This window comes from Neofelis nebulosa, chromosome 7 (assembly GCF_028018385.1).
Source record: "Neofelis nebulosa isolate mNeoNeb1 chromosome 7, mNeoNeb1.pri, whole genome shotgun sequence".
NCBI classification, from domain to species: domain Eukaryota; kingdom Metazoa; phylum Chordata; class Mammalia; order Carnivora; family Felidae; genus Neofelis; species Neofelis nebulosa.
In genome coordinates this window covers 146,405,849-146,420,245 of record NC_080788.1, presented here as the reverse complement: position 1 = coordinate 146,420,245, position 14,397 = coordinate 146,405,849, and the positions used below count along the sequence as shown (strand labels likewise).

General features: G+C 53.6%; 1 protein-coding gene and 1 long non-coding RNA gene across 3 annotated transcripts in view; one reads left to right on the top strand and one right to left on the bottom strand.

Annotated features, from left to right (window-relative positions):
* Window positions 1-5,655, bottom strand: part of KLC1 (kinesin light chain 1) — a 68,724-nt gene extending 63,069 nt beyond the window's left edge. For both annotated transcript variants that reach the window (XM_058740399.1, XM_058740400.1), the window contains exon 1: window positions 5,418-5,655. The gene's annotated coding sequence lies outside the window, so the exon portion shown is untranslated. The remainder of the gene's footprint in view (window positions 1-5,417) is intronic.
* Window positions 5,656-9,398: 3,743 nt separating this feature from the next.
* LOC131517806 (uncharacterized) lies at window positions 9,399-12,032 on the top strand. The gene is made up of 2 exons (XR_009264848.1): window positions 9,399-9,534; window positions 11,664-12,032. It is a non-coding gene; the product is annotated as an uncharacterized LOC131517806 (long non-coding RNA).
* Window positions 12,033-14,397: the final 2,365 nt, after the last annotated feature.

Genomic DNA, 14,397 nt, shown 5'->3' with positions numbered 1-14,397 from the left:
GAGAGAGAAGGAGACAGAGAACCCGAAGGAGGCTCCAGGCTCTGAGCTGTCAGCAGAGGGCCTGACAAGGGGCTCGAACCCACCACCAACTGTGAGATCACGACCTGGGCCGAAGTCAGATGCTCAACATACTGAGCCACCCAGGCACCCCCAAGCATATTTAAAAGCACAGATCCAAACTGCCTTCATCTGCCTTCAAAATTTAGTTAAAACATATTATTGTAATAACTTTGTATGTTGACAGATGATAAGTACACTTATCATGGTGAGCATTTTGTACTGTCTCTAACCATCAAATCACTATGTTGTTCACCTGAAACTAATACTGTACGTCAACTATACTTCAATTAAAATGAGTGAATTGTTGGGGGTGCCTGGGTGGCTCAGTCGGTTAAATGTCCCACTCTTGGTTTCGGCTCAGGTCATGATCTCAGTTTGTGAGTTCGCGCCCTGCATCAGGCTCTGTGCTGATGGTGTGGAGCCTGCTTGAGATTCTCTCTCTCTCCCTCTCTCTGCACCTCCCCCATTCACGCTGTGTGTGTCTCTCTCTCAAAATAAGTAAGTTTAAAAAAAATAAATGAAAAAAAAGTGGATTTTTAAAAATAGCTAAGACTGGGGTGCCTGCATTGGCTCAGTCAGTTAAGTATCTGACTTGGCTCAGGTCATGATCTTACGGTTCGTGGGTTGGAGCCTGGATCAGGCTCTGTGCTGACAGCTCAAGGCCTGGAGCCTGCTTTGGATTCTCTCTCGCTCACGCGCTCGCGCTCTCTCTCTCTCTCTCTCTCTGCATCCCCCCCCCACACACACACACACTCGTTGGTCTCTCTCTCAAAAATAAACATTTTTTTAAAATTGGGGGGAGGGGCTCCTGGGTGGCTCAGTCAGTTAAGCGTCTGATTCTTGATTTCAGTTCAGGTCATAATCTCACGGTTCGTGAGTTTGAGCCCTGTGTTGGGCTCTGCGCTGACAGCTTGGAGCCTGTTTGGGATTCTGTCTCCACCCCCCCCCGCCCCTCCCCCACTCACCCTCTCTCAAAAATAAACATTAAAAAAAAAATTTTTAATAGTTGAGACAAAAATAAAATCTGAATTCATTTTGACAGAAGAGTATATTAATTGGGAGACTTCAGGGCAGAAAGACACAAGGATGCCCTGGGAGACAGCATGCAGATCATTTCTGAATTAGCACACCTGCCTTAGGAGGTAATATTCTCAGGAAAAATTCGAAAGGTCGCTGATAACCTGCTAGAAGCCACATCAGTGGCTCTGTCTATCCAAATCTTCCTTGACTTCTTAGCCACCTGGACGTCGACCTCCTCTGCCACCTATCTTAGGGTCAACTCCACAGTCTCTACAAGCGTCAGAAGCTCCCAGAGAGGTCATTACAGACACCACCACTGGCTTTCAACAAGATGATAAGGTCTTCCAAATCTCTGACTGTAGCCTAAATATTTGTCTTGAACTCCAAACCTGAATCTCCAACTGCCCGCCATCCACTTGGGCACCCCACAAACACTTCAGATTTAACCTATCCAAAACCAAGCTTACCACCTTGTCCTCCTCTCATTTTCCCCATCTTGGTGGGTATTACCAGCCAGTGAGCCTCCCGTTAGTGACAAGGAAGTAATTCTAGATGCATTCCTTCAATAAATGTTTATTAAGCACTTATAAAAATCCCTGCCCTCATGGAGATCGTGGACATGAAGTGAAAGGGACGGACAATAAACGAAGAAATTAAATACAATGAAAGCATACCGTAACAATGACAGAAGTGCTAAGGAACATGGGGAAGTGGGGACACAGGGACATACAGAAGAGCAGGCTCGGCAGGAGCCGGGGTGTGCTTAAGCGAGGGCAAGAGTCGGAATATGAAGGAAAGGCATGGGGGCAGAGTGCTTTCAGGACTCGGCGGAGGAGTGACCCGATCCAACGCCCGCCCCTGCAGCTCGCTCTGGCTGCGAACACTGCCACTCCATGCCTTCCGGATTGCAGTCCGACTCTTACTGGTCTGCTCACTCCCAAGTCAGGGCCACTGGAACCCTTGAAGCCATCTCTAGTCCATTTGTATCACTGTTCCTACTGTCGCGGCCCCAATTCAGGAGCTCTCAGTCCGCATGTGGGGCTAAAAGCTTCCCATCGAGTCTCACCTTGGTTCATATCACCTGCCACACTACCCACGCTTTCTAAAGTGTCACCACACTCTCAAGAATCCCCCCAATCCTCCTTCCTGCTTTCCTTCTCTCATCTTCCCTTTCCACTCCTGCCCTCCCCAACTTCACTCCCCTCTACTGCAATGCCGCCTCAGGGCCTGTGTCCTCCAGAACGGCCACTACCAATCCCTGGCATTTGGTACTTTTCAGTCTCATATCCAGAATCACCTTCTCAGGACACTCAGCACAGCATTTAACCTAATCTGCAGTACCCATCAATTTTCCTGTCTCCACACCAGACTGAACTCCAATAGAACAGTCTCTATTTCCCCAACTACTTAGCACAGCACTTGCCATTCAGTTGGGTTTTTTTTTTTTTTTAAGTTTATTTGTTTTTGAGAGAGAAAACAGAGAGACAGAAAGAGGGAGAGACAGAGGATCCAAAGCAGGCTCTGAGCTGTGAGCAGAGCCTGATGCGGGGCTCAAACTCCCCAACTGCAAGATCATGACCTGAGCCAAAGTCGGAAGTTTAACCAACTGAGCCACTCAGGTGTCACTCAGCTGGTTCGTGATAGACATTTAAGAACAAGCTTTCGGGGGGCGCCTGGGTGGCTCAGTCGGTTGGGCGTCCGACTTCAGCTCAGGTCACGATCTCGCGGTCCGTGAGTTCGAGCCCCGCGTCGGGCTCTGGGCTGATGGCTCAGAGCCTGGAGCCTGCTTCCGATTCTGTGTTTCCCTCTCTCTCTGCCCCTCCCCCGTTCATGCTCTGTCTCTCTCTGTCTCAAAAATAAATAAAACGTTAAAAAAAAAATTAAAAAAAAAATAAAGTGCAGAGTTCATTAAGCTTTAAAAAAAAAAGAACAAGCTTTCGGGGCGCCTGGGTGGCTCAGACGGTTGAGCATCCAACTTTGGCTCAGGTCATGATCTCACAGTTCGTGAGTTTGAGTCCCGTGTTAGGCTCTGTGCTGACAGCTCGGAGCCTGGAGCCTGCTTTGGATTCCGTGACTTCGTCTCTCTCTTCTCCTACCCTGCTTGTGCCCTGTGTGTGTGTGTCTCTGTCTCTCAAAAATAAATAAACATTAAAAAAATTTTTTTTAATAAAAATTAAAAAAAAAAAAATCAACTCTTGGTTTGATTTAAAAAAACAAAAGACCAAGCTTTCATCATTTACCATGCTAATCATTTTCATTCTATGTCCTGAAATTTGACACTTAAAACTGGCCTGTACTTCTGTTGAGGGTATTACTGATGACTTCTTTGTTACATAAAGTCCTGGTTTCTTATATTCCACTTATGTTTCCGTGTTATATGAATCTTACAAATTAATCAACTTTTATAGTCCCATATGGAAAGTTACACATCGGCTTACCTATTTTTCAATGTTACAGAACACGCTTAAGAACGTATAATTTTTTGGGGCGCCTGGGTGGCGCAGTCGGTTAAGCGTCCGACTTCAGCCAGGTCACGATCTCGCGGTCCGTGAGTTCGAGCCCCGCGTCAGGGTCTGGGCTGACGGCTCGGAGCCTGGAGCCTGTTTCCGATTCTGTGTCTCCCTCTCTCTCTGCCCCTCCCCCGTTCATGCTCTGTCTCTCTCTGTCCCAAAAATAAATAAAAAACGTTGAAAAAAAAAAAAAAAGAACGTATAATTTTTTAATGTACAATTTTAAGTAACTACAGTTAACGTTTTATTTATTTTAAAATACTTACGATACTATACGCCTCTCCCCAGCGGCATTTTCTCTCTTCTTCCTGCAGGTACTGTCTTGATTCCCATGCATGTCTTTCTAGCTTAACTATGTGTTGTCTAGCGTTTTTAGAAGGCACTCGCAAGCAAAGCGAATGAGCCAGGTCACAGTGAAGTTACCACCCGGGGTCTCCCACACCCTCAGCAACATCACAGGGCTGCCAAGGCTCCACTGCATCATGATGTTGCATTCCCTGATGACCTGGAGAAACTGGCTCTTAAGACTGCTTCCCACGTGTAATTCCCCACAATCTGAAATTAATATTTAGTCTCGTTGTATTCCTAAACATATTTAAGAAACAGAACAACGAATCAAATTTCGCACCCCCAAGAAGGCTTGCTGCCAATCCCTGAAAGAAGTGAATTCAGTAATAAGACCAAGAGACTTAAGAAGGTTTCCCAAATTCCTAATGGGTTTTTCACTGAACTATTACAACGTATTCTGAGCTAATCATTCGGACCAATGGCTTAGTCATGCTGTACCCAAAAAAAAAAAAAAAAAAAAAAAAAAAAAAAAAAAAGGCCTTAGAATTTAATGCAAAGACTCAAAGAACTGCCCTTTTACATACCAGTTTAAATAGCGTATTTCAAATGGTCTCTTCTCACACTTTTTAAAAACATTTTTGCAAGTACTCCTTATTAAACGTGTAACATGTAAAATCTTAGTGTGTTTTTGAATGACAAAACAACAAGGAGCAACAATTCGATCACAAAATCACCTGGAGCTACAAACGTCACGTTATAAAACCATCCAACCCACCAGGCACCAATTTTACTTCCTTCATGTTTCATTTTAGCTTCTGTTTTGTTGTTGTTGTTGTTGTTGTTTAAGGAAAGAGGCGCACCATATTTGACAACAGCGTAAGTATTCCAAGACCAGGGCCGCTGCAAGTTTCGCACAAGAGCAACGCCAGCCCAGGTGAACACGGTGCAAGAAACAGACCCTGCACGCTTCCGACCCGCCCGGCAGCCCTTTGCCGGTGAGCATGACAGGCGCGTCCGCCCAGGGCGGTGCCGCCGGAGAGGGCGGGGGCCGGAAGGAAGAGGGAGGATTCGGACAAAGCCAGCCGGGCCGGCCGCCCCTCCCCGCGCGCCGCGTTCCCGGGGGCGGCCCTATCCCCCTGTCGCGCGGCTCCGGGGGTCCGCAGCTGTTCCCCGGGGCCGCCGCCCCCGCCCGCCCGCAGCCCGGGCCGGGGATGCGCACAGGGGGACGGACACGGGGAGGGGCCGGGACCTGCACTGGAGACCGAGATGGGGAAGGGGCTGTGGCCGGGGATGAAGTCTCGGCGGGGGCGGGCACGGGACGTGGATGAAGACCCAGGGCCGCGGCGCCGAGAAGGGACCGGGCACGGACAAGTGGACGGGGATGAGGAGCCGGGCGGGGCTGGGCCCGGGAAGAGGAGCCGAAGGGGATGTGGATGAGGGCGTGGGACCGAGGACCGAGGACCGCGGTCCCGGGAGGGGACATGGGTAAGGAGGAGGGGTGCGGCCGGGCTGCGGACCTGAAGGGGACCGCGGACTCACCGTGCTGCTCCCGCGGGGCCGCGCGCTCGCGCTGTCAGCACCGGGAGGTCGCGGGGCGCGTGCGCGGAGCAGGAATGCGCGGGGCCCTCCGCCTCGGCTGCCTCAGGAGCGGCGCCGCGGTCACGAGCGAGGGGCGCTGGCGCGGCCGCCCCGCAGCATCCTCGGCCGCCCGCGAGCGCTGTCCCCCGCGGCTCCTCCCCGTAGCCGCCGCCCTGCGCCCGCCGGCTCCAGCTCTGCTCCTGCTCCGCCGCTCCCGCCGCCGAAAATGGCGTCTCGGCGTCCCTCCCCCGACTCGGCGCTCCCGCCCCACAATGCTGCGCGCCGCCCGTGACGTCACTCGCCCGCTGCCGGGGGGCGGGGCGAGGCGGGGCGAGGCGCTGCCTGGGAAACTGAGGCCCGCGCGCGGCCGGGGTCCCGGCCCACGCGCTAGAGGAGGGCGCTGGGGCGCTGCGCCACCGCCCGCGACCACTGCGCGCCCGACGGCTGCCCCAGCCTGCGCCCCGGCCCTGCCCTCCTGCTCTCCCGTATCCGGAATGATGTTCACTGTGTGCCGTGCCCCTTATTCACGCGTTTTATGTGCGCGTTTCGATCGCTCTGGAACCCCCAAGGAGGGGCCAAAGGAAGGGGTCCCCAGCTCCTCCAAAGGATCCTGAGGAGCTAGGCTAAGCCACGAGGCCTCTCTTTCTTCTCCAGGGAAATCTAGTCTTTGGTCAACGTGCTGACCCTCCCCATCTTATTGTTCCTTCGCCCTAGTGTCGTCGGATCCTCAAGAATTGGAGCTCAAGCGGAGTTTCCAGGCGCTCCCCTCAGCCACAAAGGCCTCGCACAAATTGCACCTCTAGTGCCTGGCAAGGGCAGACGTGCCACCTCCTGCTGCTGCACCCCTCCCCCACCCCCCAACAGCAGCCTTCACCAGCCCACACCCCTGGCCGCAGTGCCACGACCTCCAGCCCCCGCCTGAAGGGCAGTACTTCCAGGTCGGAGAGCGCTCCTGGGCCTCATACTGCTGCATCGCCAGCTATGCAGGCCTGACTCAGCAGTCGGGCCCGGAGGACGCATGCTGATTCAGTGGGCAAGGCTCAGCTTTCTTTGCCTGCCACCAGCTTGGGAGAACCACCGCCCCCCCCCCCCCCCCACCACCACCACCACCAGATGCCTGCGGCTGTCCCAAGTGCGGGGGCCCTGTGGCAGTATTAACCAGGAGGTGTTCCTACACAACACACTTGCTTTTGAACTGCTGTGCTCTAAAGATGTATCAGCCCAGCACCAGCAGCCCTTTTAACCCTGGAATTACACAGTCACTAGGGAAGTTAAGTGCTCCCAGGTTCTCACAGGGAGGTCCAATTACTTCAGTATCATATAAATGCAAAGATCAGCTTAAAAGGGGCGAGGGAGAGGCAGTGCGTCAAACCTTTCCACACTCCCTGAGTGATTTGGCCACACTGCTGTAACCAAAGTGCTCTCGAGAAAAGAGAAACAGAAGAGAGAAACAAACAGGCTGAGCAAAGCTCCTTTCTCTGTAAATCTGGGTTTAGTGATTGTTCGCTCCACTCACCCAGAAATCTGAGATGCTTAATGTCCTCTTCTAATGCGTGGCCAAGATCCTACCTCCTTAATATTGCTTTCGTCCCTCCCCTCTCCGTCCCCACTCCTGCCACTCTGTTGAGGCTTTATCATCACGCTCTTCTATCCTTTGGACAATTATCTGTTGAGCTGTGGTGATCCCACTGTAAGAGCCAAGGTGCGCTGGTAAACAGAATAGATAAGATACTTGCTCTTGCTCATACAGTGCTATGCGGAGAAAAATAAGGTAATGACAAGGTGGTGGAGTGAACTCTGACACAGGCAAGTGAGCTGAGACCTAACTGACAGGAAGAAGCCAACTGAGCAAAAGGCAAAGGTCCTGAGGCAGGAATGAGTCCGGAGTGTTGGGGAAAGAGAGAAAAGGCCAATTCATCCACCACGCCCACAGATCCCTGAATCTGATCCTGCCACTTCCTTCCCGGAAAGGCTTCAATGCACCCATTGCTCAGGGCGAGAAGCTGGAGCACAGGCATTTGGGGCCATCCTCGCTCAGAGCCTCACACTGAGACTTGTAATCCCCCCACCCTCACTGAGCAGCCCTGGCCATTCTCAGCAGCTTTCAAATCCTTGCTTTAAAAAAAAAAAAAAAAAAAAAAGTTTGTTTGTTTATTTATTTATTGAAGCACGCGCGAGAGAGAACAAGCTGAGGAGGGTCAGAGAATCCAAAGGGGGCTTAGTGCTGACAGCAGAGAGCTAAATTCAGGGCTCAAACTCATGAACAGTGAGATCATGGCCTGAGCAGAAGTCGGACGCTTAACCCACTGAGCCACCCAGGCAGTCCCCTCTCAGTTGCTTTCGACCCTCTGATCCTCACAGCAGCTCCAAGAGAGGCACTGCTCTCCCCTTTTACTGCAGCTAAGGCCCTGCAGGCTCCCTGGCTTGCTTACTGATTCCCAGACAAGGATTAACTCAGCTTTAGGAATCAGAAGGGAGCAGCTCTGCCCTTCCTATGTGGGCACTAGCAGAGGTGAGGAGAGCCCTTGTGGTGGAAAAGCCTCAGCAAGGCTACCCAGGGGCACCACATCCATGATCTGTCCTTAACCACAAACCTAGAGGACCAGGGCCCTGGGAAGCACACACCTATCTGCACAAGGCTTGCTGGCCTCCAGCATCCCTGTGGCCACCAGCTTGCTGGGCTAGCCAGGGTCCCAGGACATTAGCCAGGGTCCTGGAGGGTGAGGCTGTGTTCAATGGGGGCAGCGGGGGGACCTTTGGAGCAGGCTCTCTCCCTGCTCCCTTAAGTGCTCTTCCATTCTGAACATAGGCAGCCTGTGTGGGTGAGCCACCTCCTCCTCCTCCTCCTCTTTGCCTGTCTGTCTCCTGCTTTCCCCAAAGTAGATGCCTTGTGCTCTGCCTTCCTCTATTTCCGCCTCCTTCCCCACCTTCTCTAACCATTCGCTTCCCTGTTCTGAAACCTCAGAGATCAACAGGCAGCCTGGAGATCTATCTAAACAAAGGCTGGGGCTCGTGTAAAGACTTGGAGGCAACCTACAGGACCCAGATGAAGCCAAGACTGAAGTCCCTTGGTCAAGGAAAAGAGAATGTGAGAATGGGGTGCCTGGGTGGCTCAGTCTGTTAAGCATCATGATCAGGTCATGATCTCACGATTTTCTACATCGAGCCCCGCATCTGGTTCTGTGCTGGAAGCACAAAGCCTGCTTGGGATTCTCTCTCTCCCTCTCTCTCTGCCCCTCCTTTGTATGTGCTCTGTCTCTCTCTCTCTCTCTCAAAATAAATAAATAAACATTTTTTTTTAAAAAGCAAAAAAAGTAAGAGCGAAAACATCCAATGCCAACCTCCTGCAGATGGCCAGCACCTGGGAGTCAGAGGGAAATCAGGAACATACAGTCTCGTACTCGCTTCATTCCTGATACTTATTGAGAACTACTGGTGTCAGGTGTGAGGCTGGGTGATGGGAGAACAGACACCCCTACACTGGCAGACAGCCTGTGGAGCTGAGACAGAAGGCCCAGGTCAGGTTTCGAGCGGGGAAGCCCTATGTCCCTCAAGGGTCAGGGGCTTCCTGGACGAGGGGCATTCATGTGGCAGGTGGTAAGGATAAAGCAGATGAGTCCAAGTGGTGGAACTGTAGGGAGAAAAAACAGTGCCCAACAGAGAACGCGCACGCGCGCGCCACACACACACACACACACACACACACACACACACACACACACACACAGTGATTTGTCTCCATTGGAGAATGGAGAGGGCTCCCATCTTTTTTCAAAAGCACTCATCTTTTCACTATAACTGTCTGTGGATGTCTCCGTCCAGGAGCTGCCCTTTGCGGTAGATTTCCCGAGGGGTGTGCAGTCCCGGGGCCAGCCCCAGTCCATTAGTGTCTAAAGAGGAGAGGGAGGGAAGGGGCGGAAGGGAGGGAAGAGGAACCGGAAGCCTGCCTTTGGCGGCGTAGCGGCGCTGAGAAGCGATCCTGGGTCGTGGGTCCTCAGGTCAGGAGGGGGCGACCTGTCCGGGTCGTCCTGGCCAAAGACAGGCCCACGCACCCTCGGAGGGACAGGCAGGGAGGAGGGTAAGCACAGGCCGTGTGGCCTGTACCGCCCGCTTCGCGCCAGCCCCGCTGTGCTTCCTCCGCAACACCCCACGCAATCCCGCGGCCGCGCCTCCGCCCCACCCCAGCCTGGGCACCGCCCCCCGACCTGGGCGCCTCCCCCACACCCCCTTCAACCTGGGCGCCCCTCCTCAAGCCCCCTCCAGTGTGGGCGCCACCGCCTTGCCCCTCCAGCCTGGGCACTGCCCCCCCAAACCCCTGACCTGGGCGCTTCCGCCACGCCCCCTTCAGCCTGGGTGCCACCCCCCACATCCCTTCAGTTTGGACGCCACTGCCTTCCCCTCCCACCTGGGCACCGCCCCCCACGCCCCCTCCAGCCTGGGCACCGCCCCCCCCGCCCCCAACCAGCCTAGGCACCGCCCCCCACGTCACCTCCAGCTACCGTCCGGTCTAAGAGAGGCTTCGGGACGGCGGCCTGGCATCTGGACCGGAACCCAGGGCCGGGGTCTACTGGTGCTCGGCGGCCTTGCTCTCCGCCCAGGCCACGCCCCCCATGGTCTGCGGCTTCGGTTCTGAGAACCACCTTTATCAGATTTGCAGGGTGTTTTTTTCCTTGAGGAGTTCGAGCTGCTGACCTTAGGCTGCAGGGACCGCCCCTCAATCCGAGGAACACCGAGGCACTTTGGGCACTTTGGGCGGACAGAGCAGGATGGGGAGTGGGCAGCTCCATCAGTCTCTCTCTCTCTCTCTCTCTCTCTCTCTCTCTCTCTCACACACACACACACACACACACACACAATGCCGGGAAAGTTGGGCCTGCGTCCTGTTCGGCGAAGCCAGACTGCCGCCTGATCCAGGCCCGCAGCATTCCTGACAAGCCCCCTCCCACCCGTGCACTGGGCCAGCCTGTTTCCCGAGTAGAGCTGAAGTGAGGCTGCCCAGTTCCCGGCCTCAGCCTCCAGAAAGCCGGGATGATTTCACTTCTGTGCTTTGGGGACCCCTACACTGCCCCCGCGAGAAGACCAGCTGCCCCGCGGAAAGGCCCAGCCACCCCAGTGCCCTGAGCCTGCGTCCAGCCAGCCAGCCGTCCGGCCGGGCCAGAAGGGAAACTATCCTGGATGGTCCAGCCCCTCCCACAGCCACGTGTGGGGCCCAGGATGTCTCCACATGCAGACATGATGCTCAAACACAAGCAGGAAGGGCAACTGAGTCTCTGCTGGAGAAAGCACCGCGGCCGTGTGTGGGTGCATACACACCACTCACTATTGAGCCCAAACGTGCCTCTGAGCCGGAGCCCTAACATTCCCAGGCCCAGGAGACTATCCGACTACACACCCTCTCCATGAACTGCCAGACGTAGGAGATAAAGTGCTGGACCTCCCACAATATGTGGCCTGGAAGCCTGACCTGTTTTATGTGGCTGTCTACAAAGGGCAATGCCAGAAACCGGAAGAGGGGAGGGCAGCTGTTATTGAAACACTTGCAATGTAGTTTGATGGATAGGAAGATAGAAATAAGCACTGGTGGGGGTGGGCGGGGTTGCAACTGGCTGGCTTGGCGGGTGGAGCACACGACCCTTGATCTCAGGCCCCACAGTTGGGTATTGAGATTGCTTAAAAATAAAATATTGGGGCGGCTGGCTGTCTCAGTCGGTTAAGTGTCCAGCTCTTGATTTGGGCTCAGGTCATGATCTCGAGGTTCGTGGGATCAAGCCCTGTGACAGGCTCTGCACTGATAGCACAGAGCCTGCCTGGGATTCTCCATCCCCTCCCCCCCAAAATAAGTACACTTAAAAAAACACACAAAATCTTAGAAAGAGAGAAGAAGAAAAGAAAAAAAAGAAAGGAAAGGAAAGGAAAAGAGAAGAGAAGAAAAAGAAAAGAAAAAAGAAAAGAAAGCACTGGGGACCTGGAATTAGGCACATGTCATGGAAAACAAATTCTCCCTGGGAATCTGCCCATTTTATTATGAAAATACTCAAACATGCAGGAAAAAATGTATGGTGAAGACCACATACCCACCACCTGGATTGTACAATTAACATTTTGCTCTATTTATCTCCTGTCTCTCCATTTACCCAAACCTCTCTCTCCAGCCCCCTAGACACTGGCGTGTGTATCATTAATGGTGTTCGATATTTGTGTTTTCAGGGGGAATTTACACAATGTGAAATGCACACGTCTGAAAGACACCATCTAGGCACTCCAATCAATGTTTATATGTGTAATGGAACCTCTATCAAGAAATGGAATGTTGACCCCACAAAATTCCCTCATGCCCCTTCTCAGTCCCCCAAGCACTGTTCTGTTGCTTTGTTTCGTTTACTATAGTTTACTTTGGCTCTAGTGTGTTATATAAATAGAATCATACAGTATCTGCCTTTCGTGTCTGGCGCCTTTCACCCAACTGGCAGTTTTTACACTCACCCAGGTTGATTGCTGCTCCCCTGTGGATGAGACCTTGGGCTGCCTCCACTCTGGTTGATAGGAATAAAGCTGACCTGAGCTCTCTTGCATGTCTCTGGGAAACGCAGACTTTTCTTTTCTCCGGTGAATACCCAGGAATGGAACTGCTAGGCTATAGGGTAGGTGTATGTTTAGCTTCATTAGAACCTTGTAGACCTTTTTCCTAAGCAGTTGACCACTTTCTGCCCCAGCGCCAATGGAGAAGCACTCACGCATGGCAATTGCTGTACAGACATCCTTGAGACGGTCTGCCGCGAGGGACGGTCAATGCCTCCACTCACTAGGCTCCCAAGCCAGCAAGAGTGGGAGAGGCGTGGAGAGGCAACGCTCAGCCACACCCACACCCACACCTGTAGGGGCACCACACCTGGATTACAGAGGGGCCCTGGGAGGCAGCAAGGGACATAGCTCCTCAGTGGCAGCCCGGCCCCCAAGGCGCAAATTCCTTCGTAACACGTCCTGTAAACCAAGGATTCTGCTGTTAAAAAAATGATTTAAAATGTTGGCCTATGTGCTCCAAATATGCAGCAAAAGATGTGGTGGAGACTGGGGAGGACGCACAGCCACCATCTTTGGAGAAAAGACAAATAACTGGCGAGTGGCCTTAGGAGGGGCCCTCCAGCAGGGACGGCTCAAATCTGACACTCCTGTGGCAGGTTCCACTTCCCAGAAATGGTCACGCCAGCCAGTATCTCCCATACCACACATTCTCCTTACAGTGAGATTGTGACACTCCTCCCGTGAAGAGCTGCAGTCTCTGTCCCCTTCCTTTGAATCTGGGTAAGCCTGTGACACAGTGGAAGTGACACTATGTGACTTCAGAAGACAGGCCTTAAAAGGTGATATTGCCTCCCCCTGGTTCTCTTGGGAAGCTCACTGTTGGAACCCAGCTGCCATGCTGCTGGGGGAAGCCCAAGCAGCCACATGGGGAGGCCACACAGAGAGCACTTGTGCAGATGTCCCAGCTGACAGCCAGTGTCACTGTCACACACGTGAGTGAAAATGTCTCCTGTGAGATAAGCCATCCTTGATGTGCCCAATCCAAACCCCTGACCACACAGTCTATATGCCTAACAGAATGGTTGAGATCTGCTGTCAAGTTTTGGGGTCGTTTGTTACACAGCACCAGTAACTGGCACATCTTGGGACGTTTTCTCGGGTCCCCAAGCACGATCCGTTCCTCTGAGCACTCATGGGCCTTCATGAGCTGGCACCCGGGGGTGGAGGGGCATAGGTTAGGAATGCACCCTCCACACCATTGCCAAAAGCAAGCAGCACCCGCCCCCCAGCTGCTGAGGTGAGGCTGATATTTGTGGCTCCCAGTGTGATACACAGCACGGTGGCAGGCACAGACAGTGTGAAAGGAAGGAGTGGGGAAAGAGGACGGAACTGAATTGGGTCCCATGAGGAGCCACACTCAGCTGGAATCAGGAGACTAGGCCCCAGCCCCAGGCTCCTCCTCGGTGTAATCTCAGCCTTTTCCCCATAAAGTGGGGGTTATCAGCCTGTCCATCTGCCTCCCAGGAACATCATGAGGGGATGGCGGATGGGAGCCGGTCCTGTGTTCCACCCCAATCCCTGGGGGGCAGCTGTGCCAATGGCCAAAACTTGGGGGTGCCTTCTTCACAGACTGTGTTGTGTCCCCTCCCCTCCCTGCACCTATCTGCCTCCTCCAGGCAGCCCCCCAGTACTTCTCTCTCCTGGGGGCCTTGCCAGCCTCAGCTCTGTACTCTTCACAGAAGGGCACCCCAAGGAGGGGGTCACCAAGCCTTTCCAGGGCGATTCTCTTGGTGATCAGGCTCTTCACAGGCCCTGCTTCTGCAGAACTCTGGAGCCCAGGGACCCACATTATGTTAGCCACCCCCTTTCCACCTCGATGGCTGTGATTCCAGAAGGGGGTGTACTTGCTCAAGGACACAGATATGGGGCTCCTCGGACAGGCAGATGGAGAGCTCCTTCCAGCTTTTGGATAAAAATAGCCACGCAGGTGCCAAGTCTGCCCAGAATCAGCACAGGCTGCTCCTGTTTGGAGACGGTCCCCTCTAAGAGCAGGACACTGTTTGGGGACTTTAACCCCCGGATGCCTGACAGCAGCTGCCCACAGGCTCCGAGGTGCTCCCGCTACCGAACGTAGCCTCCTGCCTGCTCTCCATGGTCCTCAGCCTCATCCAGCAGGACCGGGCTCGCCTCACAGCGGCTGAGCGCTCTGGGGCACAGACCCCACCTGAATCCCCCTGGAAGTTCCTGCTGTCCCTCCCCAGGACCTAGTTCAGGCTCTTAATAAATGGAGCCAAGCTGAATGAATAAATGAGCAAACAAGCAAACGAATGAACGAGGAAACATTCAACACCCCAGATGCCGGCTGTCACACATCCCAGGTAGAAATCCTGGTCTTCATTTGCCTCACCCCTCCCCAGTG